We start from the raw sequence: 26993 nt of genomic DNA, 5'->3' as shown, positions 1-26993 counted from the left end.
ACCTTGAGGAGAGTGAAGTTGCACTGGGTTTTCATGGAAAGGAAGCATTCCTTTTCTTTTGACATCAGTAGTGGCATAAGGAGGCGTTCTTTTCCTTGGCTAAGTGCTTTCGTCTGCCTTCTCGTCTGCAGTGGAATTCCTTCAGGATGCAGAAGGCTCCGGGGAAAGGTTTCCAGGTGAAGTTTCAGATGGAACCCTCCCCCTGTTTCTGACAAGTTGCAGACTCTGATTCCAAGAGAGGTGTGCGGAAGCGGGCCCTGTTGGACTGAGTTGAGCCGTTGGTCATAGGTAGGCGATTGTCCCTGTTCCTCATTTGGAGTGGGGTCAGGGAAATTATTCAATCATCTTTCTGATGCTGATGGTCTACAGGAGGTTTCCTGATTGTGCTCTACCTGCGGCCCATGAACAGGTTAGTCCCGAAGATACCCTTCAAGATGGAGACCTGTAGTACGTGATACTGTTGATTCAGGCAGGCTGGGTGATGTCTAGCTTCGATCTTCAGGATGCATATCTGTATGTGCCTGCGGCTTTAGAGTTCCAGAGGTTTCTGAGGTTTTACCTGTGGGGTCATCATTGGAAGTTCTGTGTCCTCCGTTTCGACCTGGTTTTCTTGCCCAGGGTCTTTACCAAAGCAGTGGCTCCCCTTGTGGCTCACCTTCACCTCTTGGGGGTGTCTGTGTTTCCCTACATGGATGACTGGCTTCTGCAGGCCCTCTCTGCCCTGGTGATGTCTCAACGTCTGGATTTGACCATTCATATGCTACACTTTCTTCTAAATTTTTTGAAATGCCATCTTCTTCCTGCCACCAGGCGATCCTCTTTAGGGGCGGACTTCGACTCTGTTCTGGGCAAAGTTTTCCTGCCTCTCTCCAGGATCCAACGTCTGCAGCCATTATAGGGGACACTGTTGGCTGGGCCGTCTGCTTCCCTGCTGAATTGGATGGAGGTGCAGGGGCACATGGTGGCCTTGATGTTCACTGTTCCATGGGCCAGATTGCATCTTCGACCATTGCTGTGGCATCTTCACTGCTTTGTTCATTTACCTGTTCAAGATTTGTCCTTGGAGGCTCCTGTGCCTCCGGGTGTGGTGTGCAGCCTACAGTGGTGGATGAACTCTTCCAGTCTCTCCAGCTGCTTGTGATTGCATCCCACACCACCAGTGGTTCTGAAAGCGGATGCCAGCACGTTGTGTTGGGGTGCTACTCGGGGTCAGTGGATTGTGCAGGCTCATTAGCACGGTACGGAGCCCCACTGGTTTTCCAAATGGAATTAACTGTTGGCTTTGGAATGGGTCCTTTGGTCCTTCCAGGGTCCTCTGTTGGGTTGCAATGTTCTGGTGAGGTCGGACAACACAGTGGCTGTGGCTTATGTGAATCACCAGGGCACTACTCACAGTCTTTCCTTGAATGTTGTGGCCTGTACAATTGCCGGTTGGGCGGAGCTTCATCTCCAGGCAATTTCGGCTCAACACATCCGGAGCTCAGACAACGTGGTGGCAGAAGCAGTGAGTCCCAGGTTTCCTTCCTCTCTGACATTGTGTCAGTATCCCAGGTTGTTCTGCTTGATTTATCGGAAGGTCCAAGACTCCCAAGATGGGCTTGTTTGCTTCCAGGACCAATGCTCTCCTGCCCATCTTTTGTTCCTTGATCCCAGAGCAGGGGACGTAGGGTGGGAATCCTTGGAGGAATTAATATATACATTTTATTTTGACATTGAGAACATTCAATTACCCAAGCTCCAGTCTACAGTACTTTAAAGATATTTTGCCTTAGTAGATTTGAGGTACACATTCACAAAGTGACCAATCTTCAAATAAATAAATTGCATAAGGACATACAGAAATACATAAAGTATATACAAGGCAAACAATACTGAAAACCACTCTACGTTGGCAATACCATTAAAATGTAATCTATAAATAGTGTTCACCTATTGAATCTAGGTGATACACTCAGAGGTATTCAAAAGTGTACACTGAGGCAAAAGTGCCTTTTCTTTGGCTCTCTTGTGTCACAAAAAGTTATAAATCACTCGCTAATTTAGCCCAGAATCCTCCAAAGAAAATGACGATATGGACGCGTTTCAGCCTTTGTATTCTTCTTGGCCTCTTCAGGACATGGGAAGTACATGTTTAGAGGGTGTTTTTTGTGTGGTGAAGTTGAGGTATTCGTATTCTTTTTTGCACAAATACCCCAGCTCTGAAGCCTCTGTAGTAAGACGTAAAATTTGGGCTTTGAGTCAAGCGGTCGGATTGTTTAGAATAGATTGATAGTGTCCCTGATTATTAAGTTGGGACATAATTTCCTCGTCGTAATTTTCATTATCCCACAATACAATTACTCCTCCCTTATCAGCAAGTTTAATTACCGTAAGGGGATTCTCTGGTAAATTTCTTAGTGCCGCTTGTTCATTTTTAGAGATGTCGGATTTATAAAAAATACGTTTGGTATTTAATTTGTCTATTTCACGCAGTCTCTGGTCTGCAAACAACAACACCTATTGCGTATTGTATGCATTATGCATAATGATAAATGATAGACTGAGTCTGACATACATGTTTTTAGTAATGACTCTTTAGGTGGGCTCAGCTCGAATTAAGGCGCTGTGCGGCGCGCATTACCCAGGGGTGTGATATTAGCATCCCTTTACAGATTCCACAAAGTGAGTGTTTTTTAGATGTTTTTTCAATGAGCCATCACAATAAGATCACTGCGTTTGGGTGTAACGGGATGCATGCTTTTTTTGGCTCTCTAGTTCTTCTGACTCACATAGAGACTAATCAGGTACCTTTGTGCTTAGCTGGCAGCTGTTGTTTGTTTTTTCGAATGTTCTTTTCCTTAACTTGAAAGATAATACCACCCAGAAACCAGTGGTTTATTCAAGAGCACTTCTTTTTCTTAATATCCACACACCCAATTTCCTGGTGCACCGTGGTGTGGAAATTAGTTTGTTTCAGCATGCTTTGTACAATAAGGAGGCGATATTTGTACATTGACATATATATATATATTTGTTTGGATTGATTTAGCATTGTTCCATAGCCCTTGTCCTCAGGAGGTCAAGAAGAAAACAAAGGCTGAAATGCGTCCGCGTCGACATTTTCTTTGGAGGAGTCTGTACTAAATTAACAATGAGTGATTTCTTACTTTTTGTGACACAAGAGAGCCAAAGAAAAGGCACTTTTGCCTCGGTGTACACCTTTGACTACCCGTGAGTGTATCACCTAGATTCAATGGGTGAACACTAACTATAGATAACATTTTAGGGTGTTGGCAACGTATAGCTGTTTTCAGCATTGTTTGTCTTGTATATACTTTATGTATGTATGTATGTCCTTGTGCAATTTATTTGTTTGAAGATCGGTCACTTTGTGTATGTGTGCCTCAAATCTACTTGGGCAAAGGACTGAAGACTGGAGCTGGGGTAATTGAATGTTCCCTTTGTCAAAATAAAATGTATATATTAATTCCTTCGTACCAATCGTTTTTGTATATGATTCTGTCCCTGAGATTCTGCAGGTCTTTTTAGATGGGTTCCATAAGTGTTTTGCTCTGTCTACCCTGAAGGGTCAGTGGGCAGCTGTTTGGGCTTTCCGGCATCCGGCTTCTTTGTCCTCTTCGGACAGTCTGTTGGTGCCCTGGTAGTTCCTGAACTTTTCTCTATCTTCCCCTCTTGTCAGTTCTTCAGTGCCTGCCATGGGATCTTTCTCTAGCCCTGAGTGCTCTTTAGTCCTCCCCTTTGTGCCTTGTTGACTTCTGATGTCAAGTTTTTGTCATTTAAAGTGGCTTTTTTGGTGACCAACACTTCAGCTCGGAGGTTGGGAGAAATTGAGGTTTCTGGAGAATGCTGTGATTTTGCATTTAAATCCTGGTTTTATTCCAAACGTTTGTTCCACATTTCATACATCTCAGAAGTTGGTGTTGCTTTTTTCTACTCTTCCCCTTCTCCTGTGGATCTCTTGTTGCACACTCTGTGAAGCGTGCTTTGTCTGTGTATGTAGACAGGTCTGCTGCTTTTCGCTCATCTGACATCCTGTTTATGACTTTTGGGCTGGCTGGCTTGTTGGATCAAGTCCTTATTTTCTTGTTTTATCTGGGCTCTGGTTTGCTGTGTCCTTCAGGTGCGCAGGTCCAGTCCCTGAGAGAGGTCTCGGCTTCCTTTCATAGGACGTCTTTGCATAAAATCTGTTGTGCAGGGATTTGGGCTTCTAAGTCCGCCTTTATTAAGGATTAGAGGTTGAATCGCACTCTAAATGACCATTTCAATTTTGGGTGTGGTATTTTGCTTGCTGTGGAGCCTGATGCTCCTCGTTGATTCTTTCCTGCCATTAATAAACTCACTCTGGTGCTCTTCTCTCCTGTGTGCTGTCTGGTTTGATTCTACTGGTGTTCAAAAGGCCTTTGCTTTGTGGGAGTTGCTTTGGTGTGTCTCATTTGTGAGACTGGGTCGAGGGTAAGGGACATGGAGGTAATGTCCAGATTACTTATCGGTAATCCTCATTACCGATAAGTATTCTGGACATTTGTGCATTTACACAATTTTTTCTCCACTGTGAAAAATAAAATCCTCGTGGGGAAAACCATTTTTCTTATAACCCCAGAAAGTTTGGAGGGTCACGTTTCCCTTCTCACCCTCGAAAGGGCTTTCTCAAGCCCTAGACTAGCGTAATTCTCTGACGATGTCCAGGACAAAAACTAAGGGGCATATTATCAAGGACCGGTGTTAAAATTATCGCCATTTTATCGGCAGGAAACTGCCGATAAAACGGAGATAATGGGCTTGATAATACGCCCTTGTTAATTCCTATAGAAGCCCATGTTAACACTGGAACATGTGCTTCTATGGGAATTAACAAGGGTGTATTATCAAGCACATTATCGCCGATTTATGGGCAGTTTCCTGCCGATAAAACAGCGATAATTTTAACACCAGTCCTTGATAATATGCCCCTAAATGCTCAGAAACTGGCAAGATTCTACCAATTCTCAAGCTGTCAGGGGTACCCATGCCTTTTTGTGCCAACTTCTCATCCTTTGCTTGAAAGTCACCCCTGTATAATATGCAGTCATGGTATACAATGACGCTGTAGTAAATAGATTTAGGCCGACTAATAATACATTTGTGATCACCTACTAGGAGTATATTGTGACTCGACCCACGATTTTCATACCATGTCGATTAAGAAACAGGAAAAAATCATCAGATACAGAATGACCCATTATCTGCCACCTAGGAACTTGAGATTAAAATATAAACCGTTATGATAGTGTGTGAATTACAATGTGCCGATCGCACATGTATGTAATTGCTTGCTCTTTTAATTGGGTTATTAACACTTCCTAAAGAAGCTAAAACAAATCGGTAAGATTGGTACTGTTCTCAAGTTCCCTGTCTCCCAGTCTTATTATTTTAAGCTGAGTCCCTTATTAGCCCCAGCATGCCACTGGGTGAGGAAGCGACGTATACAAATGAAACAAAATATCATCCATACAATACGAGCAGCATTCTTAAATGTATCCGCATGCAGGGTTTGAAGGGCGCTTTGCTGGAAAGGAAGGTTCTTTTTTCTTAGGAACTACTGCTGGCGCTGCTCCAAATGATATGTGATTGATTGTCACAGTGACCCACACCAACTCTAACCCCAACCCACATGCTGGTCCCTGGCTTGCACAGAAATTAGGTGTAACCGCAGACATTTAGCTTAAAAGTGCACAGCTTGGCCACCGACCAGACCCGTGCAGCAAAAACGTGGAGAGGCGTTCATTGCTCCCCCAGACAGTCTGAAGCCTGTCCTCCGCCTCCGCTCTCTGGACCCCCATTTCACCCTGCTTCCCCTGACCGGCCATCCTGCTGATGCTTTTCACCTGCTGAGATCAGGTAGAAGGCATCAGCTGTTTTGTCTTCGGAATTAAGACGAAATGCACAGAAATTGACCCGTTATTATCGGATGCATTCGGTTATTCCCCTATTCAATGGCGGAAAGTTGGATTCAGCAGAATTTGGTGCATGGAGACAGGCCAGAAAAGGCGAGTCGCGTCACCTGGTATTCCTGCACAACATTCCAGTACACTCTATAATGAGGGCCTTGGAAGAATAATCAACTGTTCAACGTGCATTCTCGAGCTATGATGCATCATAAAAAATTTCAAGTTTACGACATTTTTATTTTAAAGTTTTAGTATGGCATTTAGTAAAATGCACTTTACAGCAGCTGTACAGGGCTGTACGATTGAGGAAGTTGCCCAGTAGGTGACTGACATACTGTGCATCCTTCATAAAACTCTATTTAGGAGTTAGGCAGAGCAGAATAGAGTCTGAGGCATTTTGAGTGGCATTCTCTAGTAATACATCCCAGGAGCATGAAACTAAATGCAGTTGTTGATCACTCAATACAAGTGACAGCTGACAGCTCAACTTCTCTCGTATTCTGCCTTCATATTAAATATTTGAAACGTTTCACAGGACAACGATTGAATGCATCTTTGAAGGCGTTCACGCTCAAATGTTCATGCTCAACCCATCAGAAATAGCAAGAAAGATCTTTCCTATAAGTGACAACAGTTCCAAAAAGCCTCAGAGAGCGAAACAGATAGAATCACTGCGACCAACACATCAGCCACACACAATGTTGAACAGTTCTGTGTCTGACCATCAAATGTTCTTTGATTTTGTTGTCTTATTACTGTTATTGATGACATTAGCATGTATGTTCAGACTAGGATCAGAAGAGATGCCACTCTGGGATGGACGTTAACCTTAACACGTCCAAATTTCATAGTGGTGCTACCATAGACCGTGCACTGTTGTTTTTAACGAAGGTGTTATGTAATGCTTGTGTGGCCGAATACTATGGCTGCCTAGTCTCAATTCTATCAAAAGCAAAAGGAACGAAAGATGGGTGAAACGCAAAGATTCTCCCCCCAGTCACAAAGATCCGGGTTTAATCCATCGTTCTTTTGCTCACCACGCCACCCCAGTTTGGACCCAGCCATATGCAAATCAGTCTTGACCCTGTTCCTCGTGGGAACAGTCCAGCCGGATCTGCCAAGCCAGGTCCTCCATGGACGGGAAACAAGCATCCCCGGACCGCTTTCAAGTCATCGCCTTTCATCAGCCAGGCTAGCTTGAATCCAGTGGCGCAGTGAGCATGGGACCCACGTCTGGGCATACCCTTCCCACTTAGGGTGACAAAAGCAGAAGAATGTGGAGAATATATTCTACTATGCAAGCAGCCATAGTAAATAAAGTACAATCCGCTGTGGCACCTCTCCACTACCAACAATGAATAAACAGTTAACTCAGATGGACATCACAGCTGAAGAGCATGGATCAATTCAGTTTGTCAGCCATCTTCAACTGGAATTACAGCAGGACAGCAATGCGTCATGTGGCCTGAAACAAGGGTGATGCAGATCGTTACAGTTTCTGCCAACATGGTTCCAATGCAAAGTACTGGCTCAGATTCTGATTTGCAAACCACACCTATTGGCTTTGACAAAACTTGTGGACAGTTGGAGTAAGTTGCAAGGTATGCTTAATAGCAGCAGCAGCTGCCCACCATGGGGGAAGAGGAACTGCACATGCACATGTTGCGAGCAGCATCCCAGTGAAAGAGAGTAGTTGTTGGGCATTGTTATTGTGTGAGCATCTTCCCAGTAGGCAGGGGAAGGCGCAACCATGTGAGGATTTAATCTGTGCTGCCAGGTGAGCAGCAAATAAGCTCTAGTCTAGTGGAATAAGATATGAGCATTAAAATATCAAAGGGTAAGTGACAACTTTTCAGAAAAAATATTGAATGTGCGTTTGTTGCGTGTACTTTTGAGATGTAAAATAGTCATTGATGCGTCACAATGAAAGTAAAATCATAGGCCTAAACAGGCATGAAAAATGGCGAAACTAAATTTCTCATTTGGGCAGACTTAAAATTGAATTAATAATTTCTCAAGTAAATAGCTACAGTGGCCCGAACTAAATAAGCCAATGGCTGAAGGAGGTTGATACAAAACCCACTATATGTGTACAATATATCTTTTTAAAACACACAAATGCTTGTCTTGCATCAGACATAAAAATCAGTAGAGGCATATTGGCCTTACAGTAGACGAGCATCAAATTTCTCAGTTGAATACATGGTTCAGAGACTGATCAATTGGAAGTACCACAATGAGATTCATCAGGGTAGAGCACTATATCAGGGATGTATCTTTTGGGAAGCTAAAAATCCCTATTAAGAAAATGTTTATCTAATAATGGACTCACCATTACCTCTTGTACATTATAGACAGAAGTCACTAAGCCATTTTTGCTCGTAAAGGATTTAGGCTACAAGGCATTCACAAGAGGATCATGTTTTGGGTTCCCTTGTGAGTTTACACACATCCAAATAGGTGTGAATTCAATTCAATTCAATTTATTTATTTTATTATGGAACTCCGCGGAGGTCCACAAAAACACACAAACAGATGAAAAAAGACAAACTTTCCATACAATACAAAATTCTTCCTTTATACATGTCTACCTCCTAAGGGGAATTCTTTTATCAAGCGTACTGAGTAACGTGCAAATAATGCAATAAATACATAAGACAATCAAATATCCAACCAACAAATATTATGACATAGGAATAGAATTTCTATTAAAATGTTCCTAGTAAATAGACAGAATTGTGTTTAAAAATTGATATATCTAATAACAAGCCATTTCATGCGGAGGAGACAGGACCAAAGATCGGGCCTCCTGGGCGGAGTGAATATAACATTTGATAAAAGATGGCTTTAAAACACACGCCTAGCACTTTGCAACTTTGTACATACAAAAAAACATGATTTAGATCTTGGATTTGTAACTAGCACATTTCTCAGATTCTCTTCTCTCTTGTTATTTTATCCCAGATATCAGTGACTTCTCTTAGAGGCAGCAAATTATGTCTCAGTAGGAGCAGTGACCGCTCAGCCCTCCACAGGGCTTGGTCGCCCCACTTACTGCTGCCGCTCCTGCCTGCCTTTGCCGCCTCCTGCCTGCAGATTCCTTCGCTCGCTGCCCGCTGCTCCTGGGAATTTCCCGCTGCTCCTGGGAATTTCCCGCTGCCCGCTGCTTCTTGGAATTTCCCGCCGCTGCCTCCCTGCGGCCCCGCCCCCCTGTGATTCCATTCGCCGCCCCGCTCCCGCCACCCAGCTGCTCCTCCCTCCCGGCTCCTTACTTATGACGCCCCCAGAGCGACCGCGCAGCGGACGCGCGCAGCGGGAGCGCCGATTGAGCGCCGAAGGTGCGCCAAAGGTAAGCCCGTCTGCGCCCATCCGCGCCTGGCCAGCGCCCAGCGCCAGGACCCCTGGCCCTCCCCGCCGAGGCAAGATGACCCGACTGACCTACGACGCCGCCACTCTCAACACACTCAATGCCGTCCGGACCCACGCCTGCTGCCGAGCCACCCCGAGACGCACCCACGGACCCTTCACCTGCTGCACCTGCAGGTTCACCTGCCTCCGAACCTGCCCCGCACCCGCCAAGACAAACACCAGCAGCACCCACCTCAAGTGCATCCTGATCAACACCCGCTCCGTCCACAGACACGCCGTGGAACTCTGGAACCTCCTCGACGCTACATCACCGGACGTCGCCTTCCTCACGGAAACCTGGATGAACGCCTCCTCTGCACCCAACATCGCCATCCCGGACGGGTACAAGATCATCAGGAGGGACCGCATCAACCAGACCGGAGGTGGCATCGCCATCGTCCACAGGAACACCATCCGCATCACGACCGACGCCAACGACTCCTTCGCCGCAGCCGAACATCTCCACTTCCAGATTCACACCGACCCTAAGACGACCCTCAGAGGCACCCTCGTCTACAGACCCCCGGGACCACGCACACAAATCAGCGAAGACATCACAGACTTCATCAGCCCGCACGCCCTCCTCTCCACTAACTACATCCTCCTCGGGGACCTCAACTTCCACCTGGAGAACAACAAGGACCGCAACACCACCGCCCTGCTGGAAAACCTCGCCAACCTCGGACTCAAGCAACTGGTCAACACCCCCACCCACTACGCCGGCCACACGCTTGATCCCGTCTTCTCTTCCAGCAAGTACATCACCTTCAGCCACGCCACCGGACTCCACTGGACCGACCACAGCTGCGTCCACTTCAGCTTCAAAAGATCCACGACCCACCACCACCCGCAACAGGTACCTCACAGGAATTGGAGCAAGATCACCGCAGACCAGCTCACCACCTCCCTCAGCCAGAGCCCACCCGCCAGCACAACGGACCCCAACGAAGCAGCCCGCAACTTCACACAGTGGCTGACCGCCTGCGCGGACGACTTCGCGCCACTAGAGAACCCTCCCAGCAGACCCAGAAGCAAGAAGGCATCCTGGTTCACCGACGACCTCAAGGAGTCCAAGAAGACCTGCCGCACCCTCGAGAAAGCCTGGCTCCTCGACCGGACCACCGACAACATGACCGCCCTCAAACACGCTACCCGCAAGCACCACCAGCTCATCCGCACCACCAAGAAGAAATCCCTGAAGGAACGACTGGACAACAACGCCCACGACAGCAAAGAGCTCTTCACTATCGTCAAGGAGTTCTCCAACCCCAGCACCAGCACCAACGACATCACTCCGTCACAAGACCTCTGCGACTCCCTCGCCTCGTTCTTCCACCACAAGATCGCCGACATCCACAACAGCTTCGGCGCCCCACCCACGCACCCAACCGTCGAACCAATGCCCCCCACCGCCACCCTTTGCACCTGGACCACGGTGACCACCGACGACACAGCCCGCACGATGAACACCATCCACTCCGGATCACCGACCGACCCCTGCCCACACCACATCTTCAACAAGGCCGACTCCACCATCGCACCCCAACTCCGGAACATCATCAACGCCTCCTTAAACACCGCCACCTTCCCGGAGAGCTGGAAGCACGCCGAGATCAGCGCCCTCCTGAAGAAACCTACAGCGGACCCCACCGATCTCAAAAACTTCCGCCCCATCTCGCTCCTCCCTTTTCCTGCTAAAGTCATCGAGAAGATCGTCAACAGACAGCTGACCGCCTTCCTCGAGACGAACGGATCCCTCGCAGTCCAGCTTCAGAGCCAACCACAGCACCGAGATCGCCCTCATCGCAGCCTCCGACGACATCCGGACCCTGCTCGACAAGGGGGAAACAGTGGCCCTCATCCTCCTGGACCTCTCCGCTGCGTTCGACACGGTCTGCCACCGCACCCTGGTCCAGCGCCTCAGCAACATTGGTATCCAAGAGAAGGCACTGGAGTGGATCATCTCGTTCCTCACCGGAAGAACACAAAGAGTCCGCCTCCCCCCGTTTCGCTCCGAGGCCACCGAAGTCATCTGTGGCGTCCCGCAAGGATCTTCACTCAGCCCCACCCTCTTCAACATCTACATGAAACCTCTCGCAGCCATCGCACGCCAGCACAACCTCAACATCATCTCTTACGCCGACGACACCCAGCTGATCCTCTCCCTCACCAGAGACCCCGACACCGCCAGAACCTGCCTACACGAAGGGATGAAAGACGTCGCCGAGTGGATGAAGGACAGCCGCCTGAAACTGAACTCGGACAAGACAGAAGTCCTCATCCTGGGATCTTCGCCCTCCGCCTGGGACGACTCCTGGTGGCCCCCAGCCCTGGGCACCGCACCCAAGCCAACCGACCACGCACGCAACCTGGGCTTCATCCTGGACCCCTCCCTCTCGATGACCAGACAAGTCAACGCCGTCTCCCCATCGTGCTTCAACACCCTGCGTATGCTTCGCAAGATCTTCCGCTGGATCCCGACCGAGACCAGGAAGACTGTCACCCAGGCACTCGTCACCAGCCGACTGGACTACGGAAACGTCCTCTACGCCGGAACCACAGCCAAGCTACAGAAAAGACTCCAGCGCATCCAGAACGCCTCCGCCCGACTCATCCTGTATGTCCCCCGACGCAGCCACATCTCCAGCCACCTAAGGAACCTGCACTGGCTCCCGTCGACAAGAGGATCATGTTCCGGCTCCTCACCCATGCACACAAGTCTCTCCACGACCTGGGCCCCAAGTACCTCAACGACCGCCTGACCTTCTACACGCCCACCCGCCAGCTACGGTCCACCAGCCTCGCCCTCGCAGCCGTACCACGCATCCGAAGAGCCACCGCCGGAGGAAGATCCTTCTCTTACCTGGCTGCCAAGACTTGGAACTCCCTCCCCATCCACCTTCGGCTGACCCAGGACCATTTCGCCTTCAGGAAACAACTCAAGACCTGGCTGTTCGAGCAGTAGCATACCCCTAAGCGCCTTGAGACCCTCCCGGGTGAGTAGTGCGCTATACAAATGGCATGATTGATTGATTGATTGATTGAGCATCAGCCTTCTGATCTTGTGAACGATAGTCCAAGATAAATAAAGCCGTGGTTTATTCCCTAAGGCGCTCCCACTGACTACCTCATTACTGAACCTGGACTGACTTGAGGCAGCACCTCTACCAAACTGATGGAGGATATGGACTTCTTTAAAAGCTATTTCAATAGAGGCTTAGACATCGGGGAAGCGGGATTCAGACTAAGACCAAATGTTTCATTTGCATAAACAAAGGACCTAAAAAACGTTGATCGATCTTTTAGTGTGTTGAAAATTTCTATTCTGACAGCAGCCCTAAGTGTACCCTCCTCCCCCCAAAAGAGGCAGTTACCCCACCACAGAGCAGCTGCCAAGGATAAAATAAAAGACAAAACTAAACCAAATTCAAGAAGTAGTGCATGTGGGGAGGCCAAATATTTTAGATTGCAAATTTGATGCAGGATTCATCCTTCCACCTTATCAAAGAAAAGCCAATCATTCATATCCAATACCTCGGCTGCATATGTTAATGAAGGAGGACTTTTAACCTTAAAAACTGATAAAACACGGCCATAATGATGTCTCCCACAAGTTTTGTAGAATCTGTTTAATGCACTCGCCTGGGAGACAGCCTTACTAACACAGTGTCTAATGTGGTCTAAATCCTGGCCTGTTTTAGAAAAAACCTTCCCCAAATATAGGTCGTTTTTCTGAACCAAACATCGATTTTAGAAATCTCTTTGTTCTAAGCCCCTTCTTGGGGAAGACCAACATCTTGCTTTTTGCAATATTAATTTTCAAGAAATGGGCCTCTGCATATTTACTTATGGCATCCAGATGACATTGCAGGCCAGTGGGCATTAGATCGAAAATTGCAACATCATCTGCATATAATAGAGAGCCAACTGCCACTGTAACAATTCTGGGGGCATCCCCCCTCATAGAGTTCAGAGCACCGGGGATATCAGCAATATACAAAGAAAACAAAAGAGGTGCTAGTAGGCAACCCTGCTTAAGCCCATTGTATGTTCTGATTTTACATGATAACCCAATGAACCTCCCATCAAAACTTGACACCAGGTATCTCTATGCAATTCCATAATAAGGCCCGGAAGGTGATGTGGTATGCCAAGGAGAAGGAGATTTCTCCACAGCGTTTGGCAATCCACTTTGTCAAACGCCATGGAGAAATCAATAAAAGCTCTATACATTGACATACCTCGTGAGAAAACATATTTCTCCACAATGGTCTGAACGACCGCTATATTATCCAGGGTGCCGTGGTTCTTTCTAAAACCAACTTGTTCCAGTGGTAGAATATTTTGACCATACGTCCATTGTTGTAGATGGCATAATATACCTTTTACGAATAGTTTGCCTGAGGCATCCAGCATGGCAATCTGTCTAAAGCTAGCTGGCAGAGTTTTCGGTCCCTATTTATTTATACAGAGGGTCTATAATACTCCCCTTCCTAGAGGGGGTTTTATTCATAAAAAGCAATTACCCCATCCATCTGGCTCCTTTTTTGATTAGTGCAATCGTGATTCCATCCGGCCCTTGTGTGCCGGAGGTTCTAGCATTCTTTATATAGCTTACCACTTCCTCTCCTGACCGGGGGCCAAATTCAGTCAATTCAGTAAAAGTAGATTTCACCCCATCAGCCATCATGGGAGAAACTGGGCTGTTATTTTTGTATTATAATAGGGAGATGTAGTCCACCCAATCCATCTCTGGGATCGGTATGGGTAGAGCCCTCTGCCTAGAATAGCAATATTCTGCGATCAGGTGCCAGTACTTTCTTGAAGCTTTGGCCCTTGCGACTTCCCTCAGCCCAATCGACTTATCGTCCAGCTCCCTTCTTTTTCCACTAAGCAAACTTCATCTTCTTACTCGCTTGAGGCGATTAATTTCCTGCTGTCGACCAGTAAGGAAATGTATATACTGTTTTTGGACCAAATGGTTATTGGCCTGATTTAAAGGTATCAAAGGGGACATACCCTGTTTAAGCAGAAGAGGTCCAGAAGACGTAGAACTTAAAGTACATATCTTCTCCATTTGGGCCTCAAAGAAGTGTATAATATCGGTGTGAGCAAAACCCTGCTTTTCTACATAACGTTTCTCCACAATCAAGCCTACTTCACTTATGTTTTTTTGTGTCCAGTAGGACCGACCATTTGCTTTGTTAAAAGTAGCCATGCCCTGACTAATATTCCCCAGAGAAATAGGTGTGATTTTCTGAGCATTCCAAAATTCCTCTCTAGCACTTTCCCACCCTGGAAATGTGTGGGTGCTTGCTCTTGAAAAGAGCAAGAAGAACCCTTACCAGGCGAGGAAGAAAATAGATCTCTTCTAAACTGGAAGGAGGAGTATTATAACGGGTTTCAAAATGGTGAAAAAAAGATTTCTGGTTAATAAAAATGCAGTTTCACAGAGGGCTGCTTTTTATCTTCGCAGAATTGTAACCTGCACACAATTCCGCAATGGAGAAATACTAACATAAAAATGAGCTTCTCATTCGTACAGAACATTTGTGAGCTGGCAAAAATTGTGAATCTGAACCTGTGTACCAAAGTATTTCGTGAGGGGTTTGGATGCCGGCCGAGCCTACCTTGCTCCGCCGAGGCGTCTCTGTGGTTCCAGCTCCCGTGTAGGCGGCCGGGCTCTGCTCCGCCGTGCCTGCTAGCACGCCCTGATTGGCCGGGCTTGGCTCTGCCCGTCGGAGTTGGGAACTCCAACTCCCAGCAGCAGCCTTGAAGCCAGGACACCGCTCCCCCTCGCTTTTCGGCGCCAGGAGGTGCATAAGACTGTGACTGCTCCCTCGTCCCATGAGGACGCGCGCGGGACGTGCCAGGCTAAGCCCGGGCAAAGGGCGGGCCCTCTGTGGCCCTCAGAGGCAGGAAGTGGCTGGGCTGGGCCATATCCCCAACATCTGCAACTAGAGGTGAGATGGGGATAATCCAACATGGGGAAGCGTACCAACATGACCCCAATACCTGCCTCTGTTCGCCCCCCTACCCCACCCTCCTCTTGTGATTGTCTACTCGAAAATGCTCTTATAATGGTTCAGGAGGAAATAGCTAACACAGAAAGGAGGATGTCATTGGGCTGTAGCACTATTGATCTACATTCACCCTTAGCGAGTCCCTCTAACAATATCCCCTTATCTCCTGCAATTACCATCCTGAAACCCTCCACCCTAGTAACATCATTGGAAATGCAGCCTGGGGATAGCAGTCTGGTCATAAACATAGACCCACTGCCTGACAGCGCTGCACAGCTTATCATCTCATCCCCGTCCGTGGACAATAATACCATCGAGGGCAAAAGAAAAAGGGGCCCCCTGAAATCTATTGTCAACAAAAGGAAGCAGCCAGCCCGTAACAAGAATCAACCAACTCCGCAGAGCATGTGGACCAGAAGGAAAGGGCAACAGATTGAGGGTAACACTGTGAACACTGAGATGCCGCAAACTGATAAACTGGCCTCTCCCATAACCGCCTCCATTGATGATCATAATTCCTTGGGCACACAGACTGAGTTTTTGACTGAAAGCATCATTCAAACCAAGCCCAATGGAAATTTTATTGAGACAATTGTAGACTCTATTTTTAAACAACTGGAATGTCAAATGATCAAGCAATTTAATAATGTTTTTAAAAGGTTAGATAAATTAGAAAATTTTGTTAAAAAGGAAGAGGTAAAAATGAAAGGGGCAATCAGCCTTGATCAGCATAGGGGTGACCGCCTCTTGAAAGATCTGGAGTCTGCTAGCAAGGTCATCCTGTGTGGCGCGCCTAGTATTAGCAGCAGCACTAAGGACGTTTCCAAACCTACTAGCAGTACCCCAACAGCCAACAACACACTTGGGCTTACCAATTTAGGGAAAACTAAATCTGCCACTAAAGTTAAGCCTACCCCTCTTGTAGTTCCAGGTCCCTCTAATACCACTACTACTGTACCCAACGGCAAAAGACAGGAGGGCCAAAATATAACTACTGTAAAACCGGCGGTCCAAAATAGCAATAACGCCAGGAATGATCAACCAGCAGTCAGCAGACCCAGGAAATCGCAAGAACCTACCCTTCATTTACCACCTGACGCCTGCCCTTACGTCCTAGTATTGGCAGGCGTCCCACCCCTTAAGGCAGGACAAGGTGAATCCTGGGTTCAGCTGAACAACAAGTGTATTGACTGGCTGACCAAGCATAAAGGGGTAGGTCATGATATCACGAATGAAATTTTGTCTGCCCGTCGTGTGAGTTGGGTAGGCCCCTTACGGAAATACTTTAATGGGGATTGTATTGTTTTAAATTTTAGGTACCCTGGTACTGTTAAATATATACTCAATCATAACAGCACCCAATCGGGACCATCTACTGTTGTCACTTTGTTGCCCCAGGGCTATTTTTACAGGTCACCACCCAGGCATTTTTCGCCAGCCCCACCATCCTTTCCACCTTTCTCAGTCCCACCATCCTTTCCCCCTTTTCCAGCACCACCGCCTTTCCCACTTTTTAACAAATTCACCGCATTAGCTGACACATGGAGCCTGGACTGACCATCAGACATTCTTTCTCTTACCTTAGCCAGTGATTATACTAGTATGGAAGTCCCTGCATGCACTTCACCAATTCTCTCCAGTGTAACATTGTTGAATTCTCCTGGTACGTGTAGGTTGTTATCTGATTTGACAAAAGGTGCCCAGGGACACATTTCCACCACAGCCCATGATGAACTATCCATCTTGAGTTGGAACATTGCTGGCCTTAATGCTAAAATGAACATAAGGTCTTGGATTGACTGGGTAACCGGCTTTGACGTTTTAATGCTGCAGGAAACCTGATGCACAAGATCCTTACTCCTAGAGGGTTATAGCTGCCATAATTTGATCGTCCCCTCTCCTTCATCTGGTCGCCCCAGTGGGGGCTTATCGATCTGGGCCAAAATTACAACCGGAGTTAAAACTGAACTATTGCCAACTAATAACAACAATTTTATGGCGCTGAAATACACAGGTTGGTTAAAGTTATGCCTCATTAATTTTTACAACAATGATTTCATAACCTATCCTAACACCAATTTCCTGAAACTGTTTAACTTCATTGATGAAGTCGTGGATGGTCAAAAATATGGCAGCTTTGATGGTATTTGTCTGGGAGGCGACTTCAACGCACACATCCATCCTAGAACTCCACCCTGTAGGAGAGGAGAAGAACTATTAGATTTGTTAGCAACACGTGACTTAGTTGATGTAATGGAGACATCGGATAATAGTGTGAATAAGGTACCCGCCCCTACTTATATCTGGCGTGGGAGTTCTACCACCATCGACTATGTATTTATCTCATCCCTCCTTGAGGATCTTTTATTGAAATCTGAAATTATTTTGTCCCCATATAGTGATCACTATCCAATTTTAATTTGCCTTAAATCAACTAATACCCTAAGGAACAGAATAGAAATAGGGGCTAAAAACCTAACGGTATCGACAGACAGGTTAAGGGTGGCCTGGAAGGGGATAGACAACCAGGATGTTCTGGCCAGAGTCATCAAAAAGCATCCTACCCTAGTATCAGTATGTCTATCAACCTCCAGTCCGGGGCTCGATATCGTTAACTCATTTGGTGAGTTATGTAAGGCAATAAAAACGGAAATTTCCAAACCTGCTCCAGCTTATACTAATAGCAATCCCAGGTGGTTTGACACTGCATGCTCGAAAGCAAACCGGGAACATAGGGCCGCCCTTACTGTTGTACCGCGTGACCCCTCCCTGTTAAGGGCCTTGAGATCTAGATATAAATACTGTCTAAAAATTAGATCTGCAGAGCTATTAAAAGACCACTGGGATTCCCTCGTTCGCGCAGCTGCCCTACGAGATGCTGCAGGGTTTTGGAGGGGCGTTAAGAATCTTAGATCACTGGGCTCCAATATCTCCCCCATCAACTGCAACATAACAGAGGAAGCGTGGGTGAACCATTTTTCTAGGATTTATGATGCTCCTGCGTCTGGCAACCTAATTGAAATTGTTCCAGCAATAAAGCCCTTAAATATTTTGTTGTCTGAGGTGGAGGACGCTATCACTGACAGTGCGGGCAACAAAGCCCCTGGTCCAGATGGCTTATCCATTTGACCAACTCAAATCTGACCCTGACTTTTGGGCACCTTTGTTATGCAACGTTTTCAACAATTTATCCCTCACCACTGTTCCGGAAACATGGTCTTGTAGCACTATCGTACCCATATTTAAAAAAGGTGACAGACTCGATCCTGGTTGCTACCGCCCAATATCATTAATCGACAACACACTAAAAGTTCTAGGCAGGGTCCTTTTTAATAGAATTAGCACCTCGGCAGAAGAAAATACCATCTTACACCCTTGCCAGCTCGGCTTCAGAAGTAAAGTGGGCACGGTGGAGCAGTGCTTGAACCTAAACTTGCTTATGGCCAAATATACTATCGCCAAAAAATTACCTGTATATTTTGGTTTTATGGATTTAAGTTCTGCTTTTGATTTTGTTAACCGTTCCCGCCTATGGTCAGTCCTGTTAAATTATGGTTTAGATGAAACTTTAGTTCATTTTTTGGCACACCTTCATAGCGATTTAAAAGCTTGTGTACGCATTAATAATGATGGAGAAGTTTCCAATGATGTTTTAATTGGCAGGGAGGTCAGACAGGGTTGTGTCCTGGCCCCCCTGCTTTTTATCTTGTATATAAATGATTTGAGCGTCACCCTAAGCAAACTAACTAAGGATGTCCCGCAAGTTAATGGCAAACCTGTCCCTGTATTACTCTATGCTGACGATGCGGTCCTTATGGGCCGCACACCTAATGCCTTGCGAATCTTAATTTCTGGTTTTGTTGAGTATATGGCAGATTTGGGCCTTCATACCAATTTTAAAAAATCATTTATAATGTCTTGCAGCCCCAAAAGTTATAAAATAAGCCATATTCAATCAGGGGGTGACATTTTAAAAAGCACTTGCACTTTCCCTTATCTTGGTTTGTTATTTTCCAATACTGGCTCCTGGCAACCGCACGTTGCCCAAGCAAGGAACAAAATGAGCAAGGCCATAAATTCTCTAACCTCCCTTCGTCAACCCAATGAGGCAGATGTGATTGTGTCACTCTTACAAATCTATAAAACACAATGCCTGCCCGTGGGAACCTACGGTGCTGAGGTATGGGGTCATTCTAACTGTACCCAATTACAGACCCAAGAAAATAGATTTTGCCAGAAGATTTTTGGGGGGGTCATTAGTGCACCAACTTACATCTGTCATAGGGAACTAAATCTCCCCTATACAGAAGACTTTTTAAGATCCAGACCCCCACTGTTCTGGATAAAAATCTGGTGTAATCCTGCTGCCTCCCTGTCACGTGATATTATCATGGACTGTTTAAAGTGTGAGAGTGCTAATTGTATACCTTGGCTTAAAGCTGTGGAGAATAGTCTATCGAGTGTAGGGATGGGCCATCTTTTTGCTACCCCACAACTTATTGATCATTCGCATAAGAATTTAACAAAAAAGGCCCTCTATGCTCGTTATCGCAAGGAGAGATCCATGCGTGATCTGGTAAAATCCACTACAATTAGATACACCTCCTTTATGGAGACAAGTGAGAAATCACCTGCCCTGCCCCAGGGCTACCTCCGCTTGAAGCTTGGCAGATGGAACAGGAGTCTGCTATTTCGGTTTAGGGACGGAAGTATTATAAATTTACTCTGCTTCCCGTTAGGCTTCAACAAACATGTGGAAAAAATAAATTGTCCCTGTAACTTAGGCGGCACACAAAGTCTGCTTCACTTTATTTTCTTTTGTGGTTTTTATAGAATGCACACTTTGCACTTTTTAATGCCGTACTGTAGGAAAAACGCTCTGACCGATTTTAAATTGGCTCTTAAAGACTTATTAATGTTAAAAACAGACGAGGCCATCTTTAGAGTGAGTTGCTTTCTTAAAGCCGCTGTACGGTCTCGTGCTTCTCTGTTAATCGATTGAAACACTTGCACTATGCATATTTTGCACATTGCCTATTGCACATTGCATATTTTGCACTAATGATTGTATTTTTGCATATGATAAAATTGTATATCGTTATGAATTTGTAATCAAGTGGGATGCTATCTGTGTTTTTATCTTTGCCGGATTTTATGTGTACTTTTATGGATGTTTTACAATCCGAATAAAGAACATTTGACTTTGACTTGAGTACTTTTACCGCTCAAGATATACAAATCAGTTTGTGGATCGGGCCTCAACTCTACTGAACATTACCTCCTATATCAACATCCGTGGCTTGCCATTTACTTGAGCATCATGGGCTAATTGAAAGTGTTGTTATGAGCAGATATTTGATATATAATAATATGCATGCAATTTAATAAAACATAAAATATGTCCTACACACATAAAATCATGATACAAATACATATTTATATTGGCTTGGGCTAAGGCTTAGGTTTTAGATTAGGATTCGATTTTGGTATAACAATTTTATTTAAATTAATTTAAAGTTTAAAGATTTAATATGTATATTTAAAAATTGTTTCTATTACCTTTCCACAATGAAAGATTTAACAAATCTTAGTGTTGTAGCAAGAATTAGAGTTAGAGTAAAGATTTTAGAATTTAATGTAATGAAAATTAATTTGACTTAATGCTGAGATATATCTTAATGGTTTTGATTAGGGACAAGGATATCAATTTGAATCTATCCTAGTTTACTGTAAATTAGTTGAATAAAAGTAAATAAAACCAATTATGTAGCTTAACATGTATAGAGCAAGATTGGTAGTATGGGTAGAGTTAGAATAAGGTACATTATTTAATGTCAGCTGTTAGACCTGGAATCCTTGGTGTAGTTTCCCCAAACTATTTGCCTTCAGACCTCTTGTTTTTGCTGGCACTGTTTATGCTGGAGAAGGAAGTGGCCCGATTTGGGTTACCCGGGTCACTAAGGACCACCTCTCTGCTTTCTATACCAAATGAAGAGTCGGTCAGACAGTAGAGAATACAAACCAATAACTGTTTATTCATATACACTCAGAGCGGAGCCAGGTCTGTCCAGTCGCTAAGAGTGCTGCAGAGAGGACTGAAATCGACAAGCATAAATACATTATGTACATTTCGTAACTGGGCTAGAACACAACCTACAGTGGAATTTTCCAGGCAGGTGCAGCTAAAGAGTGAAATACAAAAAACTGTTCCAGCGCTTCTATCATTTACAAAGTATCTCAATTCCAAGGTCGTTCCATTCGGGCCCGTCACCAGACTAGTGGGAGAGGACCTCTATCTAGTGAGAAAGGTATGCGCCAATATGAACAGTGTACTCATTACAGGAACAAGTCTAACGCAGCAAAAACAAAACTTACAGTGGAGCATTTCTCGGAATTGAAAATACAAAAAGTAAGGGGTATACCTGCCAGTCAGATTCAAACAAAAGGCCTGACAAAGAGGTCCTTTGATAGATCTATAACCAAACCCAAGCCTTAATAAATCATATCAAAACATGATAGCAAATATATAAAAAATTTATTACATAAAAATTGCATGGCCGTTCTTAGTTGGTGGAGCGATTTGTCTGGTTAATTCTGATAACGAACGAGACTCCTCCATGCTAACTAGTTACGTGACCCCCAACTGTATTGACAAATAGAATTTTCTATGTAATAAAATTTCTAGATGAGCTTTTTGGGATGGGACAATTTATTATCTATATTTCTCAAAGCTAATTTTGTTTTGAAGTATCCTTTCAGGTTTTTGTTGATAGAATGAGGTACTGACATTCAGCAGAGGTGCACTCTCCCCCCATGCTCCCAAATCTAAACGGGAGACCACGACAACATCTCTTTTCATACATAAAATTGATGATTTTTATTACTAATGATTGATTGTAAAATTGTATATTCAGTGGAGGAGTAAATTGTCCAAGACCCCAATGAATTTAGCCAGTAGTAGGTCTATGTATGTTTGTTAAAATATTTCAGTTTGAAACCAAGTTCTATTCTCATATTTTATTAAGATATGAGAATCTCAGGTGAGTGCCTTGGTGGAGAGAGGAGGTAGCTCCGAGGTGATTCGCACACTGTGTCACTGGGATCTCCTCATTCAAGGTCAACATTCCTATTAGGCCTGTTTTGAAGAGAGAAGCTTTATGTCCTGGATAACAGCTAGTCACTAATGTGTTGAGCATGCAGTCTAAGTTAAAATCGTTCAATTGTATTTTAACATAATATTAAGTTGTACATGTCATGCTTCTCAAATCAAATCAGATGGAAGTGACCCTGAAGGAGAGTCTCATGTGCCCCAAATAACAGTTAAAACACACTAAAGGAGAATGGCCACTTAACCTATTTTTTTATACTCTCACCTATCTGCCTTTCCGGCATTTGCTTGATGTTTAATAAGGAACCTCAAAGAAGGGGGACCCCTCATCACTTAAAGGCAGGTAGACGGGGAAAAGTAAGGAACAAGGCAAAAGGGGATTGTCTGCCCATAATATTCAAGTGTAGGCCTCGGAGAGGTCCTTATATATTTATACTGGACCCTGAACCACACAAACATCACACAGTATAGTTGGACTGAGGGTTCGTAACATTCCCGGTCTTTTTGTGGAGATCAGACAGTTCCTGGAGAAATGGGCTTTAATATCTAACCGATGCTTTATGGACTGGATGATGATCATCATCGAGACTGCGCGGGAGGTTATGGCTATTCTAAACAAAGAGATAGAGGAGTTGGAGGAGAAACTAAAACAAGACTATGCGATAGAATTGGGCAAGAAGGAGCTAGAGGAAATTGAGGCTGAACTTGATTCATTTTCAGAATATCTATTAAAAAGGAAAACCGAAAAGTTCAGGAAAGATATCCGCCTCTTTTCCCAAGATCGTGCCTACCCTTACCTAGCTGGCAATTTCTATAGCAGCACGGATGGCCAGAACCAACAAGGTGCCACCCCCAGATGGGGGAACCGACGAGTGACCACCTTCTCGGACACCACCGATTCAGAGGGTGAGGGGTCTGGCAACTATGATACTAATTATGACCCTAATTACAACTATTCAAGTAGGCAGGAATCCTTTGATAGACCACCCCAATCTAACCGTTTTTTGGGGAACCGCCAATGGAATTTCCGACCAAGAACTCGGAACCCCCATCAGTGGAGCTACCATCAGGGTCAGGGCCAGCCCCAAATGTACATTCAAACCAGACAACATCAGTACTGGAAAACATAAAAAGCATTCCGGTTTTTAACCTTTCTAATGTAGAAGTGGAACCGTATACTGTTGGATTGTTATCGAGGGGCCTCTAGTTCGTTCCTACTACTAATTTTAGTAAGTTTGAGTTTCTGAAGGATTTATATCGGTTCTTTTGGAAAATCAGACTTAAACAATTCTTTCAAAAAGACCCCTGCGAGATGTTACTGACAACAAATCAGGTTTAAAGCCACCCTCGGTTTTTACTCCCACGCTTGAGGATATTGGAACCGAGGTCGGTATTTTTGAAAAGGCGGTTACCTCTAAAATAAACAAAATCTTGAAATGTGTCCCCAAGCCATCCTCCAACCTCTCTAGAGATGAAGAAATGACCCTTGCATCGCTAAAGGTTAACAAATCTCTCACGATCAAACCTTGTGACAAAGGTGGGGGTATCGTTATTTTCGACACCCCCACCTATGTCTACAAAATGAACCATCTACTATACTCCTCTGATCACTATAAAAAAATAGTGAGGAATCCTGAGCCTTCCCTAAAACGCCGTATATTGCGTATGGTTGAGAGAGCAGTAGACATGGGTCATATCTGCGAGAAAGAAACAGAATATTTGACCTCTAGCTTTACTAGGATGCCAATTATTTATGGGGTCCCCAAGACTCACAAAAACCTCTTTGATCCCCCACTTAGGCCGATCGGGTCCACCATAGGATCGGCCACAGAACCTTTGTCCAAATATATTGACCAATTTTTAAAACCACTGGTCACGTCCTTGGATTCCTTTGTAAAGGACACGGGTCACTTTATCTCGAAAGTGGAGGGGATCCCTTACCTTCATGACAGAGAACTCCTGGTCACCCTTGACCTTGAGGCCCTGTATTCCAATATCCATCAGAAAGGTGCAATCAAAGTTCTGCAGGACATCCTTGCGTCTAAACCCGAGATTAGTAATGCTTCTTTCATTATTGAATGTTTGGAAGTGGTTCTTTAAGAGAACTACTTCGAGTTCAATAACTGCTTTTTTCATCAGATCCGGGGAGTAAGTATGGGCGCTGCTTGCGCGCCAAGCATAGCCTGCCTATACATGGGATTGTTTTAGCAAATCCACATCTACAATGAAATGGCCCCCTTCCATGAAAATGTCCGGGCCTGGTCTAAGCGTGAGCGTAAAATCCATTTCGTTCGCGAAATTTGTGGATTTTTGGCAAATTCGCGATCCGCGAATCGCGCAAATTTGCCCCAAAATCCACAAATTCCCAAGCTGCGGATTTTTTTGCTTGGTAGCGCTTGAAAAATACAATATCGCGCTCGCGACTTTGACTTACCGTTATTCTGAGTCCGCCGATTTGTTTTTCTCCCGGTTTGCGTGTGCTTCGCCATTTTGGATCTTACTGCGTGATTGCTCGTGAGTTTTTCGACGGCAATTACGTCATCGCGGCTTGCCATCTTGCACAGCGAGAGTTTGACAACGCGAGTACGTCATAAGGGCCCGCGATCACGCATCGCGGGAGTAAACCATGCCGAACACGTAGATGCGGCGCGCAGCTGACATCCGGCAGGAGATTTGAACAGCTCGCTTTCCCGAAATTGCAAAAATTGCAATTCTGCACAAGAAATCCACCGCAGGCAGCATAAACCTTCTGAAAATCATGATTTTGATCAGAAAAACTCCTCAGATTGAGATTTGGCTGCACTTTTTTGTGGAAGGAGTCCATTTTTGGGGGGGTGGGAGGAAGGATGTGCCCCAGAGTCTCCAACTTCCTGTTCCTGTCCAGCAGGCTCCTCTCAGTGCTTTGTCCATCTCCTGGTCACTTTTCATTTGGAGCTGGAGCTGGAAGGATTACTTTTTGTGGCTGCTGCTGGATATTTGTATTTGAGGACTTTTTGGACTTCACTTTTGGATTTGAGATTTTACAAGTAAATTGGTGTTGTTTGTTTGGGGCATTACAGTTGCTGCAACTACAATTTTAAAACTTTTTCACAACTTAAAAAAAAATATATTGTGGGTAGCCACAGTATCCAGTCGCCCCAGGGTTAGTCATGGGTGCATGATACAACTGTTTCTGTGAGTTTTGTTGAACTTAAATCTCATTTATGTCATTGAATTTTAGCTCACTATATGCGTTTTTTTATTTTTTTATTTTGGGGTGCCTGTAAAGCCACACTAGCCAGTAGGCCCAGTGGTAGTGAGTGGTTCATGGGTCAAGTCTTTCTGTGGGGTGTCTTGAATTTAAACATCATTGAGGGCATGGATGGCATTGGATTGTGGTGATTTTTGTTTATTTTGACTTTTTGGGGTGGTGTGGGGCCTGGCCATGTGGGTGGGGGCCATTTTGAGGCCTTGTCCAGGCAGGTCTGGCCATGTGGTGGGGGTCAAGGGGCCATTTTGAAGCCAGGCAGTGTGCTCAGGCCTGCACCCAGGTTGCCTTGCTTTCGTCCATTAGGCCTAGTGGTAGTGAGTGGTGCATGGGACAAGTCTTTCGGTGGGGTGTCTTGAATTTAAACATCATTGAGGGCATGGATGGCATTGGATTGTGGTGATTTTTGTATGTTTTTTGACTTTTTGGGGTGGTGTTAGGGCCTGGCCATGTGGTTGGGGGCCATTTTGAGGCCTGGTCCAGGCAGGGCCGGGCCATGTGGTGGGGTCAAGGGGCCATTTTGAAGCCAGACAGTGTGCTCAGGCCTGCACCCAGGTTGCCTTGCTTTCATCCATTAGGCCCAGTGGTAGTGAGTAGTGCATGGGCCAAGTCTTTCTGTGGGGTGTCTTCAATTTAAACATCATTGAGGGCATGGATGGCATTAGATTGTGGTGATTTGTGTTTGTTTTTTGACTTTTTGGGGTGGTGTTGGGGCCTGGCCATGTGGGTGGGGGCCATTTTGAGGCCTGGTCCAGGCAGGGCCTGGCCATGTGGTCGGGGTCAAGGGACCATTTTGAAGCCAGGCAGTGTGCTCAGGCCTGCACCCAGGTTGCCTTGCTTTCATCCATTAGGCCCAGTGGTAGTGAGTGGTGCATAGGCCTAGTCTTTCTGTGGGGTGCCTTGAATTTAAACATCATTGAGGGCATGGATGTCATTGGATTGTGGTGATTATTGTGTGTTTTTCGACTTTTTGGGGTGGTGTTGGGGCCTGGCCATGTGGGTGGGGGCCATTTTGAGGCCTGGTCCAGGCAGGGCCTGGCCATGTGGTGGGGGTCAAGGGCCCATTTTGAAGCCAGGCAGTGTGCTCAGGCTTGCACCCAGTTTGCCTTGCTTTCTTCCATTAGGCCCAGGGGTACACAGTGGTGCATGGACCAAGTCTTTCTGTGGGGTGTCTTGAATTTAAACATCATTGAGGGCATGGATGGCATTGGATTGTGGTGATTTTTGTGTGTTTATCGACTTTTTGGGGTGTTTAACTGATGTTCCTCTGGCTTCCATTG

This window comes from Lissotriton helveticus, chromosome 1_1, assembly GCF_964261635.1.
Source record: "Lissotriton helveticus chromosome 1_1, aLisHel1.1, whole genome shotgun sequence".
NCBI classification, from domain to species: Eukaryota; Metazoa; Chordata; class Amphibia; order Caudata; family Salamandridae; genus Lissotriton; species Lissotriton helveticus.
The sequence above is the reverse complement of the archived record's forward strand: the minus strand, read 5'-3'. Positions refer to the sequence as shown.